This window comes from Eleutherodactylus coqui, chromosome 7 (assembly GCF_035609145.1).
Source record: "Eleutherodactylus coqui strain aEleCoq1 chromosome 7, aEleCoq1.hap1, whole genome shotgun sequence".
NCBI classification, from domain to species: Eukaryota; Metazoa; Chordata; class Amphibia; order Anura; family Eleutherodactylidae; genus Eleutherodactylus; species Eleutherodactylus coqui.
Window position 1 is genome coordinate 199,260,903 of NC_089843.1, and position 14,115 is coordinate 199,275,017.

Genomic DNA, 14,115 nt, shown 5'->3' on the forward strand with positions numbered 1-14,115 from the left:
TCTAGCTCCACCCCACCTCCCTTAACCAGAATGCCAACGCCATCATTTTTGTTTTGGGCACTCCCCGACCAGACAGCCTTTCCATAAGGCCACTCATCCTCCCTTAACCCTCCCACAATCCCACACTCCTGCAAGCAGATCACTTGCGCTCTCTCCTCCTTCAGTAGATCCAATATTGCAGTTCTCCGGGCCTTGTTTTTAAACACCCGCACATTCTGGGATAGAATCACAAACCCCATTACAGCAGACCTAACACTTTGCACATGTTACAACATCAGAGCAAGTCTTTGCACCATGTAATGCCTTATCTATACATCTGCATCACTGCCCACAGAACCTTCACTGTCTTCCTCCACCTCCTCCAGCGGGTTGCTGGTTTCCATCTCTTCCACCTTTTTCCTCGTATACTTTCTTTTCTTTTTTCTATCTTCTGCCACTTCTGTGAACTCCTCCTCGCTTGTGCTGTACCCACCACCCTCCCTTTTACACAAAGCGGTCCCTGGAGATGAACCAGCAGAACATTCAGGTGAGGAAAACTGGCCAATATTAGCAGGGTCAGAGGGATGGGTGGGGCTCCCCACGCTCTCAATCACCTCCTCCAGGTGTCTTATTGCCTCAGACACCTGGGTCTCAGCCACAGTAGGGACGTCCATGGTTTCCACAGGTGCTGCCTTTTTAACTCCTATCTTCCTCCTTATGCTAGGGCCTTCTCCAACCACCTCCTCTGCAGTTGCAGCCCTCTGGTCTTTCTTCTCCTGCCTCCTTCCAGCCACCTCCTCTGCAGTTGCTGCCCTCTGCTCTTTCTTCTCCTGCCTCCTTCCAGCAACCTCCTCAGCAGTTGCTGCCCTCTGCTCTTTCTTCTCCTGTCTCCTTCCAGCCACCTCCTCTGCAGTTGCAGCCCTCTGCTCCTTCTCCTCTCTCTTTCCAGCCACCACCTCTGCAAATGATGGCCTCTGCTCATTCTCCTCCCTCCTTCCAGCACTTGTGCCCTCCTCAGCAAACAGCCTGGTTCCCCTGCAGTTTTTGTACATATGCTCATAAGAGCCACAGAGGTCACATGCTTTTGGCTTGGGGCAACTGCCCGAATGATGTCCAGTGCCTTGGCAGTTTTTGCACACCTGCCCCTTGGTACATTCAGAGCTGACATGTCCAAATTCACAACAGTTGCGACAGTATCTGGGTTGCCCAGGGTATGACAGATACCCCCTGTTGCCGGCAATTGAAAAATTTGCAGGTGGGTGCTTCACACCACCAATACTGCCTGTACTCATCCGGAATTTTACATAGAATTTGTACTTGCAGTTAAATATTCCCAGTACATTCTGCTGTCTCTCACCTCCTCTCACCTGTTCACAATGCCGCTTCAGGAAGCTGGTAATCAGTTGGACATCTGTGAACGGGTTGTACACATGGACAATCAAGGGTTTTTCACAAATGCCAAACAGCGGTGTTACCTTCATCCCTTGCAGGTAATCCTCGTTGTGGTGATTGCGCAGCCATTCAAAGGCATTAAGGCAGGAGTACACATCAACAAAAGTAATGTCATAGGTCCCTTGTCGGGGGAAGTCTTGTATGCTGAAGAATTGGTCTGTGGAAAGTCCAGCTTTCTCCTGTAGAATGTCTCTGGCGAGGTAAACCAGGCTGTTCTTGCTTGAGTTGCTCGGGTCAACATCCAGATGGATAGAGTTCTTCAGTGCAAACATTCTTAAATAGAAACTGTAGGTCCACGAACCACAGAAAAGGTTTGCACTAGGCAAAAGTCGCTGGGTCCACCCTGTACACTCGCACCCCTGACCAAGCCCAAGCTTACACTTGAGCTTAGCCAAAAGGCCGAGAAGCGATAACCCCAAATAGGTTTCACCTGTAGCCCGGCCCGCCCAACTCCACTTCCAAGGCTTGAGGCAAAACGCTCAGACAGCACTCCGGGCGCACCCACAATGCACCCAGGCAGCTGGGAGAATTGGAAAACTTTCTATAGCCCCGCCCCACGCCTTCTCAACCGCGCCCAGCCTCACACCCTCAGTCCTTCCTCTTGCACCGTGCTCACGCATCCTAGGCTTGCACAGCCTGCTGCTGCAGGACTCGTCAGCTCCCTACAAAGGATGGTTAAGCCGGCGATGACACTGGAAGCAAGCACTAGTTTGTCTCTGAAGGTGCGGCGGCCGGTCGGTTTGAGAGATCTCTTCGGCTGGCTGCATTTTGAGTGGGGACGGACAGTAACTTTTTACCCAAAATGAGGGAAATTGACTTCGACCCCATAGGGCTTTATTGCCTTCCCCTGGGCTGGCATTAGTAGACCCTAGTAAGGAGAATAATAGAGCGGCATGGTCATCCGAAGAACTTAAAAACATACAGCAGGCCTTTTATTCCCGCCATACATACATAACTACAGATTTTATATTTATTTACATACACATACATATAAAAATAAACAATCTTAAATCTATCTTTAATCTATATCTACAAAATCTGTAATTCAGAAATAATCCATATCTATATTCTCCATAATTAATAAAGATAGATAGGACACACACACACACACTGTATGCAAATGAGCCAGGTGTTTTCCAGGCTGTTGTCATGAGCCAGGTGTTCTACAGGCTGATGTCACTCCCTTGTGATGTCATCAATTTAGAAGCATAAATACCGGGCTTGGCAGCCATTTTAGTCAGTCTCAGCTGCAGCTGGGAGACGGGAGATGGTCTTATCTCCTCCAAGAAGCTGCAGAACTAACTGGATCATTTGTATTTATTCAATATAGGTTTTATTGGTTTCATGGAGGGGGGAAAACTTTTGCCTTATCTCAAAGCAATGGAAAAAAAACTTTGACAATGAAACTTAATAAATAAATTTCGAGTGAGTTGAACTATATAATGTTTGTCTGTGATATTTTATAAGGTCTACAAACAGGGGAATGAGGGGAGGGTAAGAGGGGGAGCGGTAAGGGAGGGTAGGTATCTATGACACGGGAGAAAGAGAAAATAAAACAAGAGGGGGGGGGGGGGCTCCGGGATGGTTGTTTCTCTTAATGATTGTGGTTTAAACATGTTACTCACATGCCCCTGTCTGTAACCACCCAGTAAATAGGGGTGTTCTCCGAGCGTCTATCCATTTCGCCCAGGTGTGATAAATTTATCATAGCCTGACGGCTCATCTAGAAGCCTCATTCTCTCCCTACGCTCTATTTCGTGGATCATTGTTATTTTTAGCGGAGTGCATTTTCAATGCAGCACACAAGGGGGAGACAGCGGCCTACCAAAATCTAGTTGGCTGCTGCTGTGGCTTTTTTTAAATTATTTTTCTACAAAAGGTAGGTTCCGTTCTTCCATTGTGTGGAATAGGCAGGGAGGTTCTGTTTTTGCCAGCTGGGGAATGCTTATAGGCAAGGCCTTATCGCTGCTGGTGCATGTAACGTCAGACCACGTTTTAGACATGCAGCAGCAGCAGCATTCAGTCAGTGGCTGACAAACGAGCTCCATGCAAGTTTACAGTAAACAGACACATTTCTTTCTTTACTGTATTGACTGCGGTCTGTAATCGAGCGGTTGAACTGTTTCTGTGTCCATGCATTGAATAAAGCAATACATCCTTGGAAAGTAGACGTCCGTTCGTTGGAGTTCTTTGCTCCCCGAGTGTTGCTCCATCTCTAAGCGTTGGCCTGGATCTTCATGGACGAAATACTGCACATCCCACGTGGAGCGTGTACCTCAGCCCGTGTGGAGTGCTGCAGTCCAATGAGGTATTCCGTGCTACATAGCAAGCCTCGGGCCTGTGTGATTGGGGGTCCGCTGCTGTCTGTCCACTCTGAAGCGCGCATCCGGGGCCGGGCGGGCGGCCGCTTTTCGACTACCAGCGACTGCAGGTCACTCACACAGGCTGGTTGGAATTGCCTAGCATTATCCTGATCCGGAGGTGTAACTTGAAGCTGCGGGGCCCCAGTACAAAGTCTGGAACTGGGCCCCCAAACTATAAAGCTTCATTGATAGCATTGGTTTACAATGTGGGGAAGAGAGACTTTATGGGCCCCCAAGGGCTCCGGGCCCCAGGTGCGACCGCACCCCCTGCACATACACCCATGACCCGAATACGTGGAGCATACAGACACAGGCTGCCATATGAACTGGTGTGTGTGTGTGTGTGTGTGTGTGTGTTGTTTTGCTTCCAGTTGTACCTGTGCTGTGCACACTCTGGCAGACACAGCTGCTCAGTGAATACAATGTTGCGAGCTCCACGGCACAGCAGACGGGCTGAGTGTCAAAGTGCTTGGTTGTTAGCAGCCACAGCTGCGCTGCACCTCTTGCACGTCAGTTTTGTTTTTCTGCTTTTGGAAACTGTTGTAGGAAAGGGGGTGCACCGGTCCTGGAGGTACTGCAATACCAGGTCAATGCGCAGAGTGGACAGAGCAAGCTCTTTTTCCAGCTCCCTGTTCTAAAAATTCATTTAATATATGATCCCCAGATAGGGGACGTATCAGATATTAAACTGATAAGAACAGATTTTTTTTTTATTTTTTTTTTTAAACCTGAAAGGCTTTATTTACACAACACAAAAACACTTCATCACATCAAATACAACTTAAAGACATGTCAAACTCCTGACAAATTAACTAACTCAATCCATTTTTTGACTTTCCACATCCCCTCCGCATCCACCCCCCCCTTTGCTTTTGTCGCACAAATAAATAAAGTACAATTTCCCCAGCACCATTCGCACGCTGTCCCTAACGCTCAGATCCTTCCGCTTAAACACGTACACATTCCTTACATCCCACAACACTTCCTTCACACACGCCATAAACAGCCACAACAACCTCTGCTCCACACAATCACTCACACCAAACACGAACATAGCCAACTCATAATTAATGAACATGGCTCCTGTTATTTCCTTACACAGGGGGCCGAGCCTCCGTAATACATTTTGTGCATTGCCGCAGTTCCAAAAGACATGCATCACACTCTCACATCTCCTGCACCCCTCTCTCGGACACCTTTCATTCCTCACCAAACCTCTCACACGCTGGAACTCTCGTATCGGTAACACACCATGCAGACTCTGCCATACAACCTCACTCTGCTTGTTACTCATCCCGTCCATCCGCACCTTCTTCCACACGCTCTCCACATCCACTCCTCGAACAGAATTGATATCACACTGTGATAGACATGATGATTAGTCAGTGTAAAATGTCTATCGATTTGTACTAAACTAGACGTATTATGTGTGTTTTGTGACTTCAGCCTAATGTGGAACTCTGCTGTATAAGGAAAGAGTTAAATCACAGTGTTATGTTACTGCTTATGTGTTCATCTTGATTGTTTTCCCAGTCCTCCCCATCCCCCCACACAGAATCTTCTTCAACAAAGAGATATCTTCTTTCAGTTTCAGGTTCAAGCACATGTTTGTGAGACAAAGACTTGCTTATACATTGGACTTGAGAGAAGGTGGGCAGGAAGGAGGGAGGATTCTATATGATCCGACAAATGAGAATCCTATATGTTACTGATGTAATTTGTTGCACGCCCATTTTATGCTTTACAATAAAAGGGGCTGTCTGGGTGTTTCTGACCAGAGAGCCATTTTGGATATGAGACTGATAGCTTATGTCTGACCTGCTCGATGATGTGTGCACACTATACAATTTGGAAGCTACAAAATACCCCGAAACCTGCTGGAGAAAACCATAATCCAGCACAAATTGGCGTCCCTGGGTGGGCGGGTGGATCTGTGAGGTCAGAGCCTGGACCGTATAGAGACCGGCAGATAGCATGCGGAACTCAGGGGCCCAAAATCTACAGAACACGGTAAGATTGCTTTATCTACCTGTGTCAAATTGATTTCCAAATGCTAATCTGCCTGTATCTCATCCAGACTGGACCTTCACTGAAAGGCAGGTAATAACTCTAGTTCTGCCACCCGATTATCACCATGTTACCTGTCTAGGGGTATTTTGTATGCTGTGGCTGCTATGTCTGAGGCGGTTAAAAATTGTGTATACAAGACCAAGAGATAAATTCTGTGAGGGTTAATGTGTCAGAAGGGCGGACTCGGCTGTTTAAGTCTGAGGGAACACGCCAGTGACACGTGCTCCTAGGTAACTAGTGAGGTTAGGAAGATTTATGATACGCATATATACCTTTATGATTGAGCGTGTTATGTTCTCATATGTGAAAAAGTATATACGCGGGAATATAGCCGTGGTGTGACGGATGATGTCTCCAGAATATTGTTGAGGTTTTGGTCATTGAAAATAATCATCAGTCTTAGCGTGTTTCAGACTAGTTTAAAGAATGTGCAGTGTTTATTATTGGGGGAGGGTTGCTGATAAGAGAGTGGACTGAAAGCTTTTCTCAATTAACCCTTCCGTTCCCGTTGTCTTGTATTTTGTAGAATTAATGTGCATTGTGATCTGAGTGGGAAAGAGAGGTTATATTGGAAGGATTTGAAGAAAGCAGATTTTACAAGAGGAACACTATTGTGTCCAGAAATGTCAGGTTATGGACAGATAAGCAGAAATGAATATGGTAAGATAGACTGTAGAAAGTTTTCAGAAGATGAGCAGGAAGCCTAGCAGAAAGAAAGACGTTTTTAGCTAGTTTTTTTTGGTATAACGTAGTTAAGAGATTCAAGAGGAGAAAGCATGTAGTGGGGTATGTGTATTGCTTATGAACAATGTAATGCCTTTGTGTTGACTACAGCCCCTCCCTGTAATGGCAGCCGCGCTTGCAATGTTTACAACCCCACATAGTCTGACTCTGCAGTAAATGTGGTGAGCCCTGCCCCCACCCTGAAGTTACTTCCCCCCATGTGCTCACTTTCAGGGTGTGTGATGTTACTTCCGGTCCCTCCCCATCCGGGACAGGACCTGGCCACGCCCCTTCCTCCCCCAGCGGCCATCTTGCCTCACCTGGAAGTGCTGCCGCCCCTGGCCCTGCCCCTTCCTCCGGCAGCCATCTTGCCTCACCTGGGAGATTTGTAGCCCCGCCCCTTTCTGCCTCTGGCGGCCATTTTGCTGCACTTGGGAGGCCTATATTCCCCAATGCCACTGTATCCAGTGCTAACATCATGATTGTCTGAAGTAAGGTTTTGTTTGACCGGACTTTGTTACACTCCAAGATGTGGCCACTTTGGATGTGTGATAGGTTCAGGGAAACAAACCTTTGTGGAGATGCAGCTTGGGACATAGTAGATGACTAAGCTGGTTTATAGTGTATGGAAGATTGGAGTTGATGCATGGGAGACAGAGGCCCGGAATACATGACAGGGGACGCTCTCTCATGTTCCCAGGGGCTCTGTTTTCCACTGCCCGCTTCTCCAATGGATGCTCAGACAGATGATGTTATGGAAGGTTCCTACAGATGGAATAATTTCCCTATAGTCACCCAGCAAACTTTTTCACGCAATTTGATGAAGTAATTTTAGTTTTTATGTGAAGAAAGAGGGACTACATTGCCCAGAGTAGGATGTTAATTCATCCGTATTCTTTAGTTTTCCTTAAGTCTTTTGTATATTCTAGTGTCAGTCTACACTGAAGCTATAAGTATATTCCGACAGGAAAGTGAAAGTTAAACGCTGGACGTTCCCTGAAATACTATTACACTGGGTGACGTAAAATTTTACTTGTGTTGCGCCCCCTTGTGTTAAAAAATGCTAACTGCGACCTGAAGAGAAAAAAAAATCTAAAGGATATTTTCGCTCAGACTTCGCTGCATACAATGTCACTTTGACCTGCAAAGTGCTTGTTTTTGTGCCTCTTGGTTTACTAGTTTGAACGCAATTACTCTTTTTTGCCATTGAGTATTCCGGTTCAAAAGGGGGGAGGCATAGGTGATCTGGGTCATAGATGATCTAGGTGTTGTAGATCAGCTATTGGGTTAAAAAAAATTAAAAAAAAATGAAATAAGATAAAAAGGAAGTAAATGATTTTGTGCTACAAGATTCCGAGCCATGTGAAATAGAACATCAGCACGATTATTTAGTACTAATACAGTAAGAAACTGCAGGTATGCAAACAGTTACCAGAACCCCTGTTGATAATGCATATGTTGAGCTTTTTGCAGATGGTACCAGGGTGAGGATTGATGACTCCACATCGGATATGCAGTGGTCACACAACAAGATGTCCTAGAAGCAGAAACTCTGCATCCGCATGTCTCAGTACAAGAAGCGGAATGGAAGGCCATCACTGAGGCGTGTAGAGTGGTGAGAGGTAAGACGGCAACCCTTTACACTGACTCCTGGTATGCATTTGGCATAGCTCATGATTACGGCCCGATATGGAAGGCCAGACAGTTTTTACCTTAGCAGGACAACGAGAATGGTGCAGCGGTGCAGAGTCTCATGGAGGCCCTACTTCTACCTGACAAAGTTGAGAGTTCGCACCGATTCCTACACTGGAGAGGCGAGGGACGACACCCTCGCTGACAGCATAGCAAAGGCAGCGGCCCTCAAGCCGTGGAAGAAAGAAGAAAAGATACTGACGGTATGAGTCAGTGGTAAAAACTTTGGACATTGATAAAAATTTGGACTTTGATATGCTAAAGACTTTTACAGTTACAAGCCAGCAAGGAAGGAAAGGATAAATGGACTAATATGGGAGCAGCAGAAACAGGACAGCGTATGGTGAACAGTCAACAGCACTTGCCCACCACAGTTCCTGTATCCCATGATGGCCCAGCTGATGGACGGAAAGACCCACCTAGTAAAGCAGCAATGACGACGACGCTGGAAAGAGGATGGGCGACTTCTGGGTTCTCCGTAGCTGCTGCATCATTTGTCCAGTTTAGCATGATCTATGCCATAGGTGAGTCAGGGCAGAAGTAAATTTGCCACATCACACTTGCCTAGACCACTCTACCCATTTCAAGGATTGCAAATTGACTACGTTCAGCTCCCACTTGTTGGGAAGTATGAATACGTGCTTGTTGTTGTTGATGTCTTTGCAGGTTGGAGGCCGACCCTGTTACCAAGGCAAACAAGTAGGTAACCGTAAAGAAGCTCATGAACGAGGTAAACTGTGAATATGGGGTACCAGAAGTGATTCAGAGTCAGACAGAGGTATAAACTTCACAGGTGAATGTAACATATCATGTCTGCTCTGGGTGTATCCCAGGCCTTTTACATACTCTACCATCTTTAGAGTAGTGGAAAGGTGGAGAGACGTAGTGGCACGCTAAAAAGTAATACTTAAAAATGACGCCACTTTGGAAAGACTGTCATCCAATAGCCTTATACAGTGTTAGATATGAACCCAGGGGGGATTATACATTATCTCCCTACGAGATTGTTTGGGCTAGCCCCAAAGCTAGGTCGTTACTATCCTCAGTAGTTACAATTACAATCTGATGTGTTGACTAAGTATGTGATTTCTGTTGTTAAAGAACTAACCAAAGCCTATGCACAGGTGTTCTCTTCCAGACTCAGAGGCAGACACTGGGACACATATCTTGCAGCCTGGGGATTGGGTGTGTGTCAAGAAGTTCCTCAGGAAGCACCCTCCTGAGCCCCGATTTGATGGCCCCTACCAGGTGCTTCTGACTACTGCCACAGCTGTGAAACTAGCCGAAAGACTTACATGGATCCATGCTTCATACTGTAAGAAAGCTTCAGATCCGGGAGACCAGTCTTAGTTGTGCCAAAGACATTACTCTGGTTAGGGCTAGTGAGAGGAGGGTGGCAACTGGAATCCTTAGTCGGAAGAATATGAGGGTATGGTTACCTTCTAGTATAACTCGTCCAATGATCAAGTAGCCGCATATTCCTTCGACTATTGTACTGTGGTCCCGTGTCTAGGCGCAAGATCCCACCGCGGACCAGATTTAGCTCAGTCCAGCTGGTTATATGACTTATATACCCGGGGAATACAATATGTTTGCGCCACTGATAACGTCTGGGGAGAAGACTGCCGTTATTGGGAATTAGTGGGATGTAACACAGGAATAGACTGGTCCTATAAACCGCGAAGTGCCTTAAATAAGAAAGATAGGAGCGAGAAATCCCTAATTAGTCATATAACCCTCCTTGAGAATAATAAGGACAGCAGGTATTGGACGGCTGAACTTAGTATGTTGCTTGGTTTTAATGCGGTTTTTACATTAACCATGGGAGATCCAAGCCCAGGGGACGGAGGGACTTATAGTCTGGGGACATACCGGTACGGGAGGACAGATCCCTTAGGGAAGTTTAAAATAAGGGGTATGGTAGATGCACCCGAATGGAAGCCTTCACTTAGTCCCATGCCCATAATTAACCCCCTCCGCCGTAAGATAAAGACCTTGACGAACATGATGATCATAGCCGACCCTACCTTTGAGGACACCTTGACAGTAGCGACTGGCTACTCTGACCAGAATCTCTGGTTGGAGTTGATGAGGTACAATGCCAACAGGAGCAACAAGTCTAACTGTTGCGTGTGCGGTAGTGCCCAACTACACTCGGGGATGGTCCCCCTAAATCTCCCTGTAGATGCTGAAGAGTGGTTTCTTAGTCTCTTCACGCACATTTCTGCTAATTACACTGTCCATGAGAAATGGAAGAAAGAATACTCTATAACTACTTAAGTGTTTTGCACCGGAGAGAGTATTACTGACTACCCTGGAAACTACACCTACCAGGCAAATGGGCAGGGTGGAGGGAGATTTTTGGGGAACTCACCAACGGGTATTGCTCCTCCTACAGTACGATAGGAGGAGAATGGACACAGAATCAGGTCCTATCCTTAGGAGACGTTTACTGGCTTTGTGGAGACATGAGGTAGAGGACCCGCCTGGAGGGTAATTGGACAGGGGAGTGTGCCTTGGTAAAGCCCTTATGCTCCTCCACATCCTGTCAGACAACATTGAGGATAATGAGGTTACCCCCAATAGTTAATTTATCTCGATCCAACTCAGTCTGTGTTTTGTGGTTATCCCGTCATGTTGGTCTATCCTTGTTTTCCGCATAGGTACGGCGGTTCCTTCCAGTCTTGTCACTAGGTAGTGTAGGGTCAGGGTGAGGCGACCTGGACGTGTTCACCATTAGGACTATCTCCAGGAGGGACATTGGTGTGGGTGAAGATTAGGGAGTCCCAGGCCGTGCGTACCTGTGCACGCTACTAGTATTGTAACATTATACTAGAGCGAGAAGAGAGACCCCTGGTGGTAGTTTTGATCTACACGTATACATTGACGTCATAGGATAGCCAAGGGGGGTACTTGACGAGTTTTTAAAAAAAATAGAGACCAAGTTAAAACTAGATTCGAGTCCATTTTCCTGGTCATTATGGTAAATAAACATTGATTGGATTAATTATGTTTATTATAATTAGCAGTGGTTTATAAATTATACTAGAGACGCCTTATAGGGACTAGTCGACCAATAGGACCTACCTCGACTATGACTTTTCAAAATAGAATGGCCTTAGATATGACTTTAGCTAAAAAGGGGAGTGTCTGTAAGATGATAGGGGAGACTTGTTGTACCTACATCCTAGACGACACGTGACCCGCGGGTAAAGATGCAGTTGCCATTAAGAAGCTGACCGCACTAACTAAAAAGAGCTAACTTTTGGGACCAGCACTCGCCATGGATGAGCGGGTGGTAAAGGATCCTGGCACAGACGGGCGTCACTGTTGTATGTGAACTGATGGTTACCTTTTCTGTTCTAGTCTGCTGTGTTATCCCCTGTGTCAGAGAGACCTGTGAAACTGATGCTGGAAAAGCTACTCCCACAATGAGTTTGCTGGATGCATCCCCAGAAGGAGTGGACAAGTCCTACACCCCCTTGAAGACTCTAAAACGAACCTTCAACGCGCTCCAGTTATAGGCTCATGCGCAGAAAACTGTGAAAATCAGATAGAGAGTTAGAGGATAGACATTTTAAGGGGGGATTTTGATAGACATGATGATTAGTCAGTGTAAAATGTCTATCGATTTGTACTAAACTAGACGTATTATGTGTGTTTTGTGACTTCAGCCTAATGTGGAACTCTGCTGTATAAGGAAAGAGTTAAATCACAGTGTTATGTTACTGCTTATGTGTTCATCTTGATTGTTTTCCCAGTCCTCCCCATCCCCCCACACAGAATCTTCTTCAACAAAGAGATATCTACTTTCAGTTTCAGGTTCAAGCACATGTTTGTGAGACAAAGACTTGCTTATACATTGGACTTGAGAGAAGGTGGGCAGGAAGGAGGGAGGATTCTATATGATCCGACAAATGAGAATCCTATATGTTACTGATGTAATTTGTTGCACGCCCATTTTATGCTTTACAATAAAAGGAGCTGTCTGGGTGTTTCTGACCAAAGAGCCATTTTGGATATGAGACTGATAGCTTACGTCTGACCTGCTCGATGATGTGTGCACACTATACAATTCGGAAGCTACAAAATACCCCGAAACCTGCTGGAGAAAACCATAATCCAGCACAACACACCACATCCTTACTCTCAATCATTCTCTGGACCATCCGCTTATTCTTCAACATGCTCACCTCACACTCACTCAGCTCAAACTTCACTACAAAGCTCACTACCCATTCATACCACTTGGGACTCTCAAACGCTACTGGCTTACGTAAATCATACTCGCACCACTTCATCCGCACACACAATCTCCCAGCTAAGTACCTCATCATGCACACACCTTTCGAGTCTTTCTGGATCAGCGCCAATAAGTAGACTATGATGTTACAACCAAAATAAACTTCTAGGTTGGGGAAGCTCACTCCCCCCTTCCTCCAGCTCTTTATAACCTTCTCTCGTTCCATTCTGGACCTCCAGAAAAAGGTGAAAATAATTCTATTCAGACCCCAGAGGGTCATGTAGTCTGGTGGAAACACCATGGCTATGTACAGAAAAATTGGCAAAATCACGCTCTTTATTACCAGGGTCTTACCTATAAAGGTAAGACTCCGCAGCCTCCCAAAATTCAAGCGGCTTTCCACCTTCCGTTTTGCCTCCTGCCAGCTCTCTTTTCCGTCTAAATTACAATCAAAGCTGATCCCCAGAATCTTAATAGCACCATTCACTCCATTTAACCCTACATCCGCACTCAACATAGCCTCACCAAACACCTTACATTCACTCTTGTCCCAATTCACTCTGAATGCAGACGCATCACAAAACACTGACACCAATAGTTTCACTCTCCTCACGGCACACTCAGACTCACACATCACACACACACATCATCCATATAAGCGCTCACCTTCCATTCTCTCCCATTGCTGCCAGGAATATGGATCCCCCGCACCACTTTGTCTTTTCTAATCATGCATAGCAGAGTTTCCATGGCACAAATAAACGCCACTGGCGACAATGGGCACCCCTGCCGCACTCCAGACTTCACATTCACTCTCCTTCCAACCTTCCCATTTACCAACATTCTGCTAAAGATACTTTCATACAAACTCCTCACTCTGCACACAAACTCAGCCGGAAATCCCATTCGCAACAACACACGAAACAAAACCCATGCGACAACCTGTCATACGCCTTCTCAAAATCCACGCTCACCACATACACATTCTTCTTTCGCTTCTTGCATTCCCACAACATGTCTCTCATCAGACACAAACTCTCATGCACACGTCTCCCAGGCACCGCACAATACTGGTCCTCACTCACCACACACTCCACCACGTCACGCATACGGTTGGCGATTATCTTGGCATATATTTTATAATCACTATTCAGTAGTGTAATAGGACGCCAGTTCTTTAGATGTTTCAGATTACCCTTTTTTGGGATCAGCACAACCACACTCTCACGCATACTATCAGCCATCTCCGCATTCATCCACATGTACTTGCACACCTCACACAAATCCTTGCCCACCACATTCCATAACATTCGGTAGAACTCTACCGGCAGCCCATCTGCCCCGGGTGTCTTGTTTAATGCTAGGCTTTGCATCACCTCAAAAACTTCATTTGTGGTCACCTCCCGCATAATGGATGCCCGCTCCACCTCCCCAAGCCTACCCTCTACCTCACTCAATACCTCATTCTCCAGACATTCATCCCTCCACTTATCCGCATACAACTCCTCGTAGAACCCCGCAATCACCTCATGCACCCCCTCCCCCCTCACCTCACACTCATCCATCACACACTCAAAGGTGGGTTTTTTTGGC

The 14,115-nt window shown here is 46.3% G+C and overlaps 1 non-coding gene across 1 annotated transcript; it reads right to left on the bottom strand.

Annotated features, from left to right (window-relative positions):
• Positions 1-4,343: 4,343 nt before the first annotated feature.
• LOC136574127 (U2 spliceosomal RNA) lies at positions 4,344-4,534 on the bottom strand. The gene has a single exon (XR_010786246.1). It is a non-coding gene; the product is annotated as a U2 spliceosomal RNA (small nuclear RNA).
• Positions 4,535-14,115: the final 9,581 nt, after the last annotated feature.